The sequence below is a fragment of the Festucalex cinctus genome, chromosome 14 (assembly GCF_051991245.1).
Source record: "Festucalex cinctus isolate MCC-2025b chromosome 14, RoL_Fcin_1.0, whole genome shotgun sequence".
Taxonomy (NCBI): Eukaryota; Metazoa; Chordata; class Actinopteri; order Syngnathiformes; family Syngnathidae; genus Festucalex; species Festucalex cinctus.
The window spans coordinates 9,061,644-9,078,409 of NC_135424.1; the positions used below are offsets into that span (position 1 = coordinate 9,061,644).

Below are 16,766 nucleotides of genomic sequence, written 5' to 3' on the forward strand. Positions count from 1 at the left end.
ATTCATTGTTTCCAAACAGAGTGAGAGAAACCTCGAGAGAAAGGCAGAGGAAAAGTGACATTTAGGACTGTTTGTGTTTGTCAGCCTGTTAGAAAGGGAGAATCAGGGGAAGGGACAGTTGAACAAAAAAAGAGGCAGAATAAAACTGCAGACACGTGGAGGCCGCCAGGACACGAAGATCATTGGCTGGTGGAACTGATTCACTTTGAATGAGTGGTTCTTTTATTTAGGTCACCACGTTTCTTCATTTCCCATCCATTTTCCTCTATGACGTCCCTTCGTTTCCCTTCCTAACTTACGTCATTTGTCTGCCTCTGACCATTCACGCCATCGTAAAACAATTTCCTCACAGCGCCTTGTTCCATTGCTCTCTGAAGACGGCAAACATAATCCCATTCTTCCCCGGTTCAGGGCTTATGGAATATGAAAAGACCCCTCTACGGTTTCATTACCAGGCAGGACGTGGCTTTGAAGCTACTAACAGGGACAGGAAGCTCGCAAAAATGTAACTTGAATGAGCTTAGCAGTATTCTCGTCACAGCTTTGATTAATGGTCGACTTTTACAAAGAATTCAGGCTGTGCTCAGTGTGATGTTAGCGAGCAGAGACACCGACGTTAATCATGTTTCCGCCAAGCTCTCCTGTCCACTAGGAGATTTTGCAACACTAAATCTTGATGTGTCCTTCGCCTGTAGGTAGGCCCCCAGGAAGCCTGGTTCGGATGCTTCCTGATTTTGAAGGACGCAATGTGATACGACTGGAAATTTCAAAGAGGGGATAGAACTTTGTTTCATCCAGGCATGACCTCGAATTTCAAAAGTCATTACTTCGTTGGACCATATTCCATTCGGAAGTCATTTCAAACTGAACAATCCATGAACCCCAACACTCCCAAATTCATGTTCAGGTATTTACAGTATGGAGGACCGGGGTGGTACTGGTAGAAAGCTCAACCCGAATAAGTGTTGGTGAATTCTGATCTAGTCAATTTATGTCTTTTTATTGAAAAGTTATTTCATATACGCAGGAAGAAAAAAACGACCCCAAACCAACCCGAAAATCAAAATCCAGTTTCAAACACTGACAACTTCATTGAAGCTTCAGTTCAGCTCAATAATTGTCCAGACTCTTGGTGGATCAAATCCATATAAGTATGACCTTCTATTCAAAGGGTAATTTCAACAAGAGGTATAAGTAGCCCTTCAAAATCTTGTTTGGGAAAGTATCTGGCTAGAACTTTTTATCCATGTACAGTACAAGAATGTATGACCTTACGTTCAAGAGTTATGTCAAATTAAAGGATTAATTATTTCGATCTGTGGACCTACGACTCCCTACCACCACTGTGCTTCATGCCCCAGTCGAATGTTTCCAAAAAGCTGTTTGGTACAGACCTGCTGTTTTGGCATATTTCTTTTTTAGAGTGCATCCTCCCATATAACCCACAAGCCCCGTTGTTATTTTTAAGACAAGTTCAGTGAAGGCATCGCTCGAAGAACACAAACGTCCATTATTAAGTGCTCCGTGCTCCTCCATGCGAGATCTCCCACAGAGCCGATTCTTGTGTTTCTGAAAGCTAAACAAGCGTATCAAGCCATTATCTCTTACTCCTCTGCTCATATTTCACCGGAACCTTTTATCTGCTCCGCCGGCCCGGTGCTCTTTAGCTCGACTTCCTGCGCCACAATTTATTTGTTTCACCTCTTTTTCTCTCTCCTCTGGCAGAATGTCAGAGCGCTCGAGACATGGTGTCAAGAAGGGCTCAATTCCTGATTCGCCTTTTCTGATATCAGACAGGACTTTGTGTGTCTTTAGAAAATGCGTGTGTTGAGCTTCGGAATATGGTGGCATCTTGAGCTGTTCTGGTAGGTCAGACTGCCCAAAAAATGGCTTTCTATTGCTCAGGTTTCCTGTTCAGTGTTGATGAACTTAATGGCTATATTTTATTTTCATTTCCCCTCCTATTGATGCATGGCAAGTTTATGTGTATAGCACATTTCATACACAAGGCAACTCAATGTGCTTTACACAAGGAAAGACAACATGTAAGCATCAAGAAACACAGTAGTTAACATTCAGAGCAAAGAAGAGAAAACAAATGTAGGTTATAAATTTACGAAATGAAGATACATTGACAATGTTAAAACATTAGACATCAAACTTGAAAAACATTTAGCGTAAGGAAGTTTAAAATAATCATAATAATTCAAATTGAAAAAAACAAACATGATCAATTAAAACTGTTTAAAAGTCCTTAATCAAAGGTGTAAGGGAAAAAAAGCAAAGTTTTCAACCTGGATTTAAAAGCTTTTACGCTTGGGGCTGACTTGGCAGCCAATTCCATTTGTTGTGCAGCATAACAGCTAGATGCAGCTTCACCATGTTTGCTTCAAACTCTGAGTTCCACTAGTTGGCCCTAGTCTGTAGATCTCATAGCCCTGCTGGGTTCGTACTCAATTAGCAGACACAAACTGCACTGCGTGAAATTCAGATTTATTTTTTCCAAGGTAAATTATTTGCAGTATTTGTGTCAAGTGCGTATCCAATTAATTTTGTCAGTGATGAGTTAGAGGGTATTCTAGGATGAATGCTTCTGATTTACTTCAATTAAGATCAGAAAATGATATATATTTAGTAGCATAAACTATGGATGATTTTTTTGTGGATGTTGTAGGTTTAATTCTGTAGTCAATGTCGAAAGAGCTTTCATTGATATATGAATTGGGTAATAATTTGGATCACTCATAAGTCGAGATAACACCGTTTCTAACAATGATTTTTATTATTATTATTATTATTATTATTTTTCTAACAATTATAACACCATGGGCAAACCAAATACCTTCAATTGGAATTACGGTTAATTTACACTGACACAAAAATGTTTTGTATATTCCAACATAATGTCCAAAACCATTTACGTAGTCATAACATGAAAGCATGCCTCTAGAGGTTGGATGTTGCACTGCGGTCAGCTGTGGCACTGAGAAAAGTGCTGCTGAAACATTACACTAATACACTAATCCCTCCCATTTAGACACACTTCAAATAAACTGTTAAAGTTACTAAATGAGCCGTGTGCGTGTGTGTGTGCGGTGTGCATGGCTGACCTCCGAGGTTAATCCCAAATCTTTACCGTGAAGAAATGCGATCTGCACAAATTGAATGACAACCACACACAAACACACGCAAACACGCACACGTGGCGAAGCACTGGCCTATCCCAACGGTGTTAGCGATATTTTTAGCTTTTCATCGAGTACGCTCCAAACAAAGAACATCTTTCACGGATCTCACACGGGCCTCCAGTTTTTCCCTTTCCTGTTTTTTCTTCCCCGCCTTCCTTTTCTTTGCCGTTCTTTGTATCCCGGCTCACTTTCCTCCTAATCCATCCAGTCCCTCGCATCCCTCAAGGCCCGACAGTATCTTAAAAAAAAAAAAAAAAAAAAAAAAAAAAAAAAAAAAAAAAAGCCCCCCCCTCCCTCCTGTCTGGCTTCCAGTCACAATCTTCCCTCTCCTCCTAAATAAACAGCGTCCACACAGCTGGTGATCAGCATTATATTCCCTCCTCGAATCTGTCGGCATTCCTTACCTCTCTCCAAAAAGTCACTCCAGCTGAAGTCGACACTTGGCGCCTCCAAAGACGACGTTTCATTGATCATTTATTGACGCGGTGTTAAATAACATTGCCACCAATCTGCTGTGACTTGATGTTGCCTGCCAGCAGTATTTATTTTCTTTTAAACATCGCTTACTTTCCCAGTGAGTGCAGGGAGGACACATGGAGCCATAAAATTGTGCAAGTTTGCAAGTGGGGTGGGAACGTGTTTATTTCCCCTGTGCACTTTTTTGTTACTAACACAGAGTTGTGTATTTAAAATGAAATAATTTGTAAAGAACTGTAACCATTGCTGCAATCAAATTGAGATATTTGTTTAATGTATTGACAGCCCTTGCTAACAGTCAGAAACAAACACAAAAATAAAAATAAAAAAACTGACATCAACAGCAGTCAGAAACCAACACCAGTTAGTCAGAAGCAAATAGCAGTCTTTGGCAACAGTCAAAAACATTCAAAATCTAACATTTAGCAACAAATGCCAGCCTTGAACAACTGTTAGAAACAAACACGAGTCTTTGCTAGCAGTCAGAAACATATATAACAGTCAGAAACAAACAGCCGGACAAGAAACACTAGTCAGAAACAAACAACAGTCTCCGTCTCAAGCCAGAAGCAAAGCCAGTCTTTCACTAACTTTCATAAACAAAGCCTTTCACAAACAGCAGTCATGTTTTAACAAAGTAAGGAGATCAATTCTAGGGTCATATTTACCTTTACAGTTGAACCTCAAGCCGAACACCGCTGCGGTTGACTAATCCAGAACTCAATCAACATCTCGGGAATGATACACTTCTAAAATTGCATATAACCTTTCCAATTGGGAAAACAGTCTGAAACCTGAAGATTTTCACCAGTGTCCTGGAACTGATTAAGTTCTACCTCAGAGATCCGACAGTATTTTCTTAAGTTTCTCATCCAACTGCCAACATATGCAGACCTAAAGTTTTGAAAGTATATGCATATCTGCAAAAATCACACGGAGTAGGCCAACTTTAATCAGGCCACGTCAGTGTGTGTGTGCATGTGTGTGTGTGTTCACTATTGTATTTCAAAGAGGGAGAAACTTGAGAGGTGCAAACAGAACTTCTTCCTCTGCGTCCAGACCACCCTTTTCTGTGCCGAGTGTAGTCATTTGTCTTTATCAGGACTCGTCTACCGGTGTGGCTTGAAAGTGTTTTGGCCACAAGATCATGTTGGGCCTATAGGGAATTGAAGTAAAAAAAAAAAAAAAAGGATTATGAGTGAACTGACTGACTTTGAAGTATGTTGTGTGACACATTAACCTGTTAGGCCTTTTGTTTACTTAGTTTTGTACTTGTTTGAGACAAATTGAATCAAGTCAAAAATGTTCTTTACGTTAGTGTTTTTTGTTCCCCCACTTGAAACCCTAATTCATATCCCTAGCCTATTTTAACTCATTTGCTCCCAAAGACGTATAAATACGTTCTATTTTAAATATTTCTGGTGTACCAAAGATGTATTTATATGGGGTTTTTTTGTTTGTTTTTTTTGTTTTGTTTTTATGCTAGAGCATAGAGAAGGCTTTGAAGCAAAGGCAGTTATTACAAAAACTGCCAGCAACTGGCAGCAGAGTATAAGAGATCAGCCAGGGCCATGTTGCAACAAGCTGTTTTCCCCAGTTTTAGATTTGTGAATATTGATGAAACTAAGCTATATTCCAATGCTATTTGCTGCAAAACGGAAACAGATTGGTAGAAATTACTCCCCCCAGATGTATCAAATCAAAATCAATCAAAATTCAGCAAAGCAGCAGCGAGCGAATGGAGTTTGCTTCAGTGAAAATGGTTGGGAGTGAATGAGTTAATAGGCACACTTAGACTTGAATCCCTAATTTGAAGACATTTTTGACACCCTAACCCTGTTTTGAAGCCCTAATTTGGAACCCTAATCCTAGCATAACAATCATCTGCGGTCTTGGTCAAACTCACCCAATCAGAGATCTGCTTCAAATCACCTGATTGCTTCAGGATCAATTCCCAGACCTCCACCAAGGCATGAAAAAAGTTGCATTCTTACAAGAATGTGCCGGCTTCTCATTGTCTGCATATCTTGAACGTACTCAATGTTCATTTTGTTTGACTTTGTGCCTCCTCTTAAGCTAATCAAAAACCTCTCAGGGAAACACGGAGTGTGTGCGTGTGTGTATGTGAACATGTCCTAATGAAAGCAAAACAAACGCTCCATTCTATTTTCATTTTTAATCAGTTGGCATAAAAGAATCATCTCTGGGTGGCGTCAAGTAATGAATAAATGTGGATTTTTCATTACTATTTGTCGTGTGTGTAAATTACTAGAAAAAAAAAAAAAAAAGCAGCTTCATTGTGTGCATGCGCCCGCGCGCTTTAAATGGTTGTGCATCTGTGTATCATGTTAACTTTTATGCACTGGGGACTGCGTCCTAAATTATTTCCCAGACGTAATAAATGCATTTTTGTCACATATTTCCCAGCAGGCCACCATAAAAGGAAGGAGGAGGTTTGTTTGGCACGTTCGGGGTGTCGACAGTGTGACTGCTGCATGCTGGGATTTGAATGGATGTTGTTGTTGTTGTTGTGTTGTGGCTCACGTTGTGTACTCACTCCTCTCAGTCACATGGAGTCTTTATGATGTCTCAAACAGGAAAGTGTTCCGTCACTTCAATATATCAGTATGAGCAATCAACTTGAACATTACTAAAATGAAGCACTTAACTCATTCACTCCCAGCCATTTTCACAGAAGCAATCCCGTTCGCTTCCGGCTGTTTCACTGGATTTTGACTGATTTTGCAAGGCCCACAGAATATTGTGTTCTATTGCTATAAAAGCATGGAACCTATCAAAAGAAAGATTAAAGTCTCTTCTTTCATCAGGAATCAGGTATGTTTCTATCTGCTTCCATTTTAGAAGAGAGCTAAGTTTCATCAGTTTTCACAAATCTATTCAAAATTGTAAGTAATTTAGCTTTTTTTCTACATGGCTCTGGTTGATCTCCTTTTCTCTGCTGCCACCTGCTGGCCGTTTGTGTAATAACTACCATTTCTGCAACCGTTCTTTGCAGTTGAGAGGCTGCATCAAAGCTTCCTGTATGCTCTAGCATTAAAAAAACCCAAAACAAAATAACGTATAAATACGTCTTTGGGATACTTAGAACATTAAAAAAATATATTTACACGTTATTGGGAGTGAATTAGTTAATTTGAAATCCTAAAGCCGTAATTCTGAATTTAAACGCAAATTTGGAGCACATGTTGACAGGCTTGAATACTTAATTTGAAATGTAAGCCTGACCAGAAATCCCAATTTGAAACACTTTTGTTTGTTTCCAACCATAACCCTTGCTTGAAACCCAATTTAGACTGACTTCAGTTTCAGACCGTAAGCCTTGCAACCATACTCTAAATTTAAGCCCTAACACTAGTCGGAAATTCAACTTTAAAAACCTGCAACCTTGAAACCTTCATTTACCCAAACTTCAAACCCCTAACATTTGTTGCATAACCGCTAATTGTATTCCTTAGCCCTTGTTTGAAACCCTTTGCAGTTTTAACCCTGACTAAAAACCCGACTTTAAAACCCCAATCCAGACTTGAAACTCTACGCAGACAGTTCCTGTTCATGTTGATGCTAGTCATCCACATTAAAAAGCATGAAATGCTCCTGATGAGTTATCAGGAGGCCAATTAACAAACGTTTGACACGCCTCAGACCATCACATTTCATTTCAAGACTGTTAGCAAGTCTTAATTACTCACACGTGCTTTTAGAAATGCAAACTTTCTGAACGTCCTTATGGGTAGTGGCCATTATCATTAAAAATGTAAAATTAATGCCATTTAATAAAATTTAAAAGAAAAACACCATGGAATATTTTTTTTCAATTAAACAATTTTACATCAAATATGGATACATAAAGTATTACAACATATAGTACATTTTTTATTTTTTATTTTTTTATTATATATATATATATATATATATATATATATATATATATATATATATATATATATATATATATATATATATATATATATATATATATTATATATTATATATTTATTTTTTTTTAATAATAACATGCCTTCCGCATTTCTGTACAAACAGCATTTTGTGAGCTTCTCTAACTCATGATAGCAGTGGGATAAATCCAATTCCAAACTGTGTCAAACCAAACAAAACAAATTCAAAAATCATTTACTCATTCATTTATGAAAAATCCACTGTGGGCCTTAAGGACCCCCGTCCTCGCGTTTTGAGCAAAGAGAATGACATCAAGCAGAGTAGCCTCGAACGTTGAGCAAAAATGGAAAGTGTGTGTGTGTGTGTGGGGGGGGGGGCAGGGAGGACAACATCCAAGAGGCGCTGTAAAGAAAACGGCTGGAGTGTAACAGCTAATGATTCCGCGCTAAAGGTCAACTTCTGAAGTGTTTTCTCTGTGAAAAACAGCCGGTCGACGACGCCCAGCCGCTCTCTCTCTTGCTTTCTCCCGCTTCCTCACTCGCTCTCCAAGGGCGGGCGATGAGTAAACTTTTAATAAATGGCTTATGACAGCACTTTGCTGAAACATTGGATCAGCAAACACGATGAGTTGTGAGGCAAAATGTTTTCTCCTCGCCATGTAACCTGCATACTGGGCTCCCTGTGAGATCAGTTTCGGTTGGATAAGATCAAGTCCAAATGTAGAGATTAACCCTGAACTCATTTGCTGCCAGCCGCTTTCAAAGAAGTGTTCACATTAGTGCATATTCTTGCCTTTTATTAAATTTTTCAAAATCCACAGAATATTTTGTTCTGTGATAATCTAAAAACCAAATTGACTGTAGAAAAGAGTAGAACAGAAGAGAGTTTGGACAATGATCATCTCCTGTACTTACTTATGAACATGTGGCTATTGGATATGGAGAGAATTTTATCCAAGAGGAGACTAAGGGCATCAAGAAATGAAGCTGTGATTTAGAGTGGAGTCTGTGGACAATGAAGTTTTACTGTTTGCTTCTGAACATATGGCTTGTGGTCATGGGAGAAATGTATCCAAGAGGACACTGAGGGCAGGAAGAAAATGAAGCCGTGACCTACAATGAACTAGTGACTGTGGACAATGAGGGTCTTCTACTCTACCTGGATTCTGTAGACTATGGTAAGGACCTGAAATGTATCTAGAAGATGACTAAGAGCAACAATATGGAATACTGTAATGTGAACAATACAGGCGAGCAAGATTCTCCTGTGTTTACTTCTCCTCATAGCTTATGCAAGGCTATGAAATTTATCCAAGAGGAGACTAAGGGCAGGAAGAAAATAGATTGCAACACCAGAGTGGAGGCTACAGACAACAAAGGTCACTTGTACCTTGTACCGAAGGAGCTGCTTTTTATCTGGGAAGAGACTAAGGGCAAACAAAAAAGACAGTTCTGCTGTAAAGGGGATAACATGGTCTTTTTTTTTATATCAGACATGATTGAGGGCAGTGGAAAAAATGGAGCTCTGTATTAGAGTGGAGACTGGAGGATGTGGGTCTCCTACAGTATGACTGTCAGAGTAAACTGATTTTATCTTATAGGAGACTGAGGGCAGTAAGAAAACTAAGCACTGTAGCAGAGTTCAGACTTGAGAGAAATTGTTTACTTCTCAACACATCGATGTTTGCCTAAGAAAGAATTTTTTTTTTTATCCTACTGGAGAATGAGGGCAGACACATTTTTAATTAAAATATTTCCCCCTTTTTTTCACCCTCCAAACTTGACACTTGAATCAGCGAGGCCCGAGGCCCGCCAAGGGACAAAGTCGACTTCTTTCTTCAGCAAATAAAAATAACGCACGTCGCCCGGCCCCGAGTGTCTCTTTCTCCGCTAGCTAATAGCTTTATTTGTGTCTTGCTCATAAATCAGATGTGTACACAAATTAGATCACACTCATTCACACTCACGATTCATGTTCATCACGTGTTTTGAAAAGCTTAGCCGTACCTTAAAACCCTAATTCAGAACCTTTACCTTTATTTGAAGCCCTAACACTTACTTGAGACCCATCAGAACTACAGTAAATGATACCTTTAGTTGTGAAGTCTTGTTTAAAATCCTTAACATTTGCTTCATGCCCTAATTTGGAACCCTAACCCTGACATGAAACCCTATTATCAAACCTTCAAAACCTATTATCAAACTGTAACCTGGGCTCAAATCCATAATTGTTAACCCTAACTGGAAATCCTAACCATTTGTTGAAACCCGAACATTAATATATAACATACCATGACCTAATCCCATTATTGAAACCTCACTTTTACATCTTAACCATGGTTTGAGATCTTAGTTTGAAGCCGTAACCCTTTTGAGACCCTTTAAAAGTAAATAGTTACCTTTAAATGTGTTTAGATTAGCATCTTAACAGTAGTCTATAAAATAAGATAATTTTAATAACGAAATAAAGGGCCTAAATGGTGTGGCTTTCATACCTTTTTTTTATTTTTATTAAAAAACTGATTTTCTTGATAAATTTAAAGAATCAATTGTTATCCATAATACCCTGCTAATGCTAAATAGTTGCTAGTTAGCTAGTCCGTGCTAGTCACATTCTCATTAGCTGTGGTTAGTGTAGCTTCTACTTTCCTGAAGCCTGAAAAAAAAAAAAAAAACATAATCTTTCCCATTTTCTGAACTCTTGGTGAATGTTAAACGCTGATGTTACATTGATGAGATGAACCTTTATTGCAGAGAAGAGGGGTGAAATTGTGTTATTTTTTTTTTACTCTTTTATTGCCACTTTTGACATTCTCCTCACGCTCGTTAGTGGAAAGACAGAGGCAGATTGATTGACTCGGTCGGGGAGGAGACAGGCCGCCATTCGGAATAACTCTGCAAAGATTCCTCGGCGTGAAACAAATACGTTACCTGGATGACTTTGGACATGCTGTCGTCAGCGTGCACGTAAATGAATGAGCTGGGCACTTTAGTAAAAAAAAAAAAAAAAGCGACACTATTTCGGGGGCAAAATTCATCCAATACAAACCAATAAAAAAAATGAAAAGAAAACTTTGACAAATTTGAAAAATTTGGAAAAATTGACATGACAATAGCAGTAACAATTTGAAAGAAACTTCACCTACTACAATTTTTTAAAAATTGTAAAAACCCTTTTAAAAATATCACCAATGATCACTAAAATAATTCTAAATGTAAACCAGTGACATTAAAATAATACAAAAAAAAAAAAAAAAAAAAAGCAATTCTCACCCAACTAATGAAGTATGAGACACCCTCCTGAGACAAGTGCAACCACAGTGTGAATTAAAGTTCACACAAACACACACACACACAGTATATACACTGTACATAACCATCAGTGGTGACTTTGCATCGCAGAAAATTACCTGGCATTGCGTTTTTAAACAGCAGCGTAATGATCCTTTACTTTCCACTAAGAGAGCCAAGATGCCAAATGCGTTCTCGCCACCACGTCTTCATATGAAACGTCAGAGCAGAGGACTCAGTGTGACAATTTCGACGGAGAGGCGGCGGAGTAATGATGCACACAAGACGAATGAACGCTTGTGTCGTGCTGTTTGTTGTCACCCTGGGAAAAAGGCCACTGTAGTTTAGTAAAAGAAGAAGGCGAAATGTCTTCACGAGCAGGGAAATAGAGAAAATGGAGGCAGTGGACAATGGACTAAACTATTTGAAAAAAATAGATGGGTTTTTTTCCAGATTGAGAGAGAGCATAAAAGTGAGTGTAGAAGAAACCACATTATCCAGACTGTATCTGTATAACAAAATAACTGACAGTTATGAGTATTTTCACGTCATTTTACCAATACCATGATTATTAGAAGAAAACATCTGCAATATATAACAAAGGAAAAACACATAAAAGAAAAAAAATAAGAATAAAGACCTGTCCCTGGGTGGTTTATCAGTAGGGTTTCCTCAAATTTTCAAACTTTACCGACTGCTATTTATGGATAATTATCAGTGTTTGACCTTTCTTCAAAGAGTGCAAACAATTAAAAGAAATCCCATTTCCATTCTTGTCGCAAAATCCAATTTCAACAATAATATCACTCCCAATTTCACTGTTTACTGGGTAGTGAGTCGAAATCCATAAAGCGGTGAAAATGAAAATGACGCCAGGGTATTGAAAGTCGCAAGCCGGTCATTCCCAATGCCGGTGCACTTAAATGCAGTTTACCTTCCCGGAGCTTCTCTTGGGAGCAAAAGCAAAGTGGCATTCTGGCTGCTTCGACTGAAGGTTGAATTCTTTTTTTTTTTTGTAATCGTTTTCTGCTGAATTTTTCACAGATCTGGATGGAGCTGTCAGAAAAGAAAACAGAGTTGCTAAAGTATAAAATCCACCGGGGAAGCTGAAATGTCTGTCGTCTGAGACACAAGATGACAAAATGTTCATTTTGTCTGAGATTTGTTGTTTTGCCATCATCGACAATAGACTTTGTGGAAAAATTGCTCGGGTAGACTTTCCAAACATCCTTTTTTTTTTCTTTTTTTTTTGGCAAACCAGTGTTCTTTTTGTTATATGGTTGTTGTTATTCATCCTCAAGTTTGATATAATTCTATCTTTCATCAATGCTATCATTGCATTAGTTGTAGCTGATTTTGAATTTGTATCCGACAGTTCAGGAAACATGGTGACCCCTTGACTTGAGTGCCCCAACTTACAAATTTTACATAGTTTGGGTCGATTTTTTTTTTCTTTGTATTGTGAGCCAGTTGAAGTGAGTTAAGGAGCTTCATTGTGGTATCTATGGGCAATTATACGTAACCGTATTTTGCGAGGAGACAACTACCCACGCATTTTCGCTATTTGCTGCAAAATTCAATCCCGTCACTGTACAAAGTGCCCTTGTATCCCAGATTTATGCTCGTATAGCACCACTGTACTGTAGCATATTTGTTACATTTGGTGTTAAAGGGATATTTAATGTTTCTTTCAGATGATACGCTACTCTAACAAGCTAGGTTTCTATAGTTATTTGCTCTGTTGTTTTATGTGAATTTTATGACATAACTTTTGTTGTGAGTGGATGTTGAGTCATAAAATAGTCATTTTTGGGCTTTTCCAGTGGCTCGTAGCCAACTCCAGTGCCGCATATTAACAAAAACGCATCAAAACGTAGTCTAGCTGTTGACGTTTGAATCTGACCGCTAGTACCCGACATTTTACGTTATTTACTTCTGTACTTATAAACTTATGTCAATAACAATAACTTTGCCGCTCTCTGCTCCCTTAATTTCCCTGCGGGAATAAATAAAGTTTTCTGAATCTGTGTAAAGTGGAGGAAGAAGCCAGGCAAGGACAAGCGGGCGGGGGGGGAAGACGAGGAGGATGGTAAAGAGGAGAAAAAGAAGCCGGTTGTCGGCGTCTGGTAGGTGGTTCGTGTTAAGAACGTGGCCTGCCTGCTAATGATGTGCGTTTAATGTACACCTTAGGCAATCCTGTAAGTAACTGCTGCCTCGTGTCGTGTACACACGAACACACGCGCACACGTGTTTAATCCTGACTGGAGTTAAATGGCGCCTCTTCATTATGTCTGCATAAATATTCGGCATTAGGCTGTTGACTGAGGGCCACCTTTTAATGGCGTTTTGCCGCCAGCCTGCGTACCTCTGATATACAGCTCCCTGTGATCTCTGCACACGGCTGATACAAGAGGCCCTATTTTGTCGCAGCTATTGCATTCATATCCAAAATGTACTTTAGGATTTGGGACGGCTTATAAACACGATTACACGGCGTGCACGACGGGTTTGTTTCAGCACTTTCCAGCAAACTTGCCGGATGTCGTCGCTGGAAGGAAATTGATGACGGGACACAAATGTTCTAAGCTGGATTTACACTGCAGGTGCAAGTTCTCAATTACAATTTAATACCTATTTCCAATTTTTTTGTCTGTCTTTATCCAGGTACATTTCAAGTGGCATATCTGATAAGTCTGTGATGGAGTCGATGGACCAAATCACCTGAGTCTGCAGTGTTATCGGTGAGTCCGCTAACCCGAGTCAGTGCACGAAATCATTTGAGTCTGCAGTGTTTCAAGAAAGTTTGCTCACTTCAATCGATCAACGGGATCATCGGAGTCCACTTAAATGAGTCATTCAATTGTACAGGTGTCTGAGTCAAATGGCTTTTCTAAATCTGCTGTTTTTCCGGTGAGTCCCTCACACGAAACCTAATCCTCAGAGTCAGTGGTGTTGCAATGAGTCATCTAACTCAAGTTGATCACCCAATTCAACTGACTCGAGTTAGTGAACCAAATCATCCAAGTTGTCTAACTTGTGTCAGTCGCCCCAGCCAACTTAAGCAAAATCAAGTCAGTGAATGAATCAACGAAGTCTGTGGTGTGTTTACTTAATCCGCTAACTTGATTCATCAACCCAATTCAACTGATTCCGAGTCAGTGAAGCAAATCCGGATCTTGGAGTGTTTCTGATGACTGCGCTAAGCCAAGTCCATCAACCAATTCAGTTGAATCATCTGAATCCACTGACTTGATTCATTCACCCGAATTTAACTCAATTTAACTCAATGTTTCCTGTTAGTCTACTAACCTAATAATCTGAATCAGCAACCTAACTTGAATCAATCGCCTGATTGAACGGAATCATATGAGTCTTCTGTGTTTCTGGTGAGTCTGTTAACTCAAATTTATTTATCAAATCATCTGAGTTTGCTCTGTTTCTGGTGAGTTTGTTAACTTAAGTCGGTGAACCAAACCTTCTGAATCCACTGTGTTCCTCCTCACTTGCCTAGTGTACCGGTACTTAGCAACCAAAACCAGAAGGTTCATATGATCTGGTAAATAAAGAACTCGGACTTGTCATTCAGAACAAAGATATGAATCGTTAACCCAATCAGACATGTTACATTTTAAACCCTTTCATACACCAACAAAGGTCACAGTGGTACCTGGACTTAATAACGTCCCAACAAGATGCAAGCCATCGCCTGGTTGTTTTTTGTTTTTCTTTTGTGATGTGAGTCAAAGATGTGACGCTTTTGTCACAGATATAAAAGTCTAGAGACCAGGCTAACAGACCTGTCAATGTGGCGGCCATGTTGGCAGGGCAACAGTCCCAGAAAAGGTATTTCAAAACATGGACATTATCTTAGCATCGCAGTAGGCATGTACAGTATTTCAAAATCCACCTATTCAAATCTGCTGTTTGTACAAGTATCTATTAGCTAGGGATGTGCGAGTACCGATACCAGGTATCGGTATCGGGCCGATACCAGCCTTTTTTCAAGTACTTGAGTACTCGTGACGCAGAGAAATGACCGATGGCAGAGGTGGAAGACGTTAAGTGAGTCCTCCTTGCCTGTAACTGGCGCTAGCTTGCAGCAGTTTTTCACCAAATTTCACAGGTGTGGAAATACTTCAAAATTGTGAATCTTAAACTAAAAGAGCATTTTTGTGTTTTATTTTGAGCGTTAAAACTATTGAAGAGTGACTGTGCTGTTTTTTTTTGTCAGAATTAAAGGAAATATATTTGTTTAAAAATATATTTGAGTGATTTTTATTTATTTGTCAAAATGTACTACTGGTATTGGCAGTTGGTATCGTTGAGTACTGAGACTCTGAGTATCGGTATCGGTCTGAAAAAAAGTGGTATCGAACATCTCTACTATTAGCCTAGCATGCATATCTCACCAGCCTGTGAACGTTCCCTACGGTTTACACTGGAAAGGCCATTAAGCTCCTATTTGAAATGACTTCAGGTGCACCGTGTCGTGTCGACCAATGACCGCCATCTTGCCACACACCCCCACACACCATACACGTCTGCGATAAGACGACACGCCGTGTTAACATGTATATAAAAAAAAACAAAGCACTTATCTTGAGCCTCTTCTTCTTCTACTATGAAGGTCACCGCTTGCTATTAGGAGAGTGCGAGTGCACACGCTACACGTTTTTATCTCATTTGATAAAGATGAAAGGTTTGTGTACACTCGACTGTCCCCGCGCTGGCGGAAGGTGTTCACGCACGCACACACACGCATGCTGACTGTGATAATGGCATGCTTTATTCATGTGCTCTTTAACATGGATGAAGTGGATGACACAGCGGGGCAAGAGGAGGCAAAGAAAAGGCGTCAAACAATAAAGCAATGTCAAGAACAGTAGGGAGGAAGAGGAGGATGAGGACAAGGAGAGTGGGGAGGAGTGGTGAGGCGAGTGAGATGTTGATGCTTTTCAGGCCGTAATGGTGCTGAACGGCAAAGAAACAAAGTGGGTGTTATTGTAAAAACCACCTGTGATGGCGGTGTTGTTTGTTTCACACTTACATAGTCATCGTGTGGCATTCAGCAGCAGGACAGACATACGGCTGAACTCGAGTAATACTACTACTACTTTTTTTTTTCTTTTTTTTTTTTCTTAATCATCGTTAGAATTAATTTGCCAAATATTTACTAAAATAAATGAAACATTTTTTTGGTATTTAAGTTTTGTTTAATAAATATATATTTTTATATTTTAAATGTATATTTAAACTACAATGAATTAAACAATTATTTATTTAAGTGACCAATATATTTTACTAATATACAGCCAATCAGCCAATTATTTAACTAGACACAAATGACTATATACATTAAATCTGAAATGCTTATTTTATAAATAAAATCATTATTTATTACTTGTATTTTTTATTGTTTTAGTAAATTATAATGAATTGATCAATTATACAAGTGTACAATTATTTTATGTATTTTTTTGTATATTTTTGCGTATTATATTTTTATATATTTTATTTACTGTATTGATGTATCTATGTAATAATTTGTTTTTCTATTTATTTATTTATTTGTTTAATGTACTAATATACAAACACGTATTTCATTAGATAAATGGACAAATAAATGAATATATATTTTATTGAAATAATACAATAATTTATGTTGCTGTGTAAATGGTTTTTTTATTTCTAAACTACCCAGCTATTTAAAAATAAACTAAAACAAGAAAGAAATAATTGTGACGGTAAATTGTCAGTACTTTGCCCATCTGCCTCTATTAACTCCAGATGAGACATAGAGAGGATGAGTCAAGGGTGGGGAATATTTGGCAGTGAAAGTGGGGTGACAAAAGGATGGCTATATGCTGTTACGGTCTAATTTGTATGTATTTTA

General features: G+C 38.6%; 1 long non-coding RNA gene across 2 annotated transcripts in view; it reads left to right on the top strand.

Annotated features, from left to right (window-relative positions):
- Positions 1–16,766, top strand: part of LOC144000942 (uncharacterized) — a 305,500-nt gene that overhangs the window by 197,072 nt on the left and 91,662 nt on the right. Inside the window, exon 5 of one of the 2 annotated variants that reach the window (XR_013278337.1) lies at positions 13,538–13,614. This is a non-coding gene — a long non-coding RNA (uncharacterized LOC144000942). Of the gene's footprint in view, positions 1–13,537; positions 14,678–16,766 lie in introns of those variants that run through there. The other variant, XR_013278338.1, reaches the window with a different exon arrangement.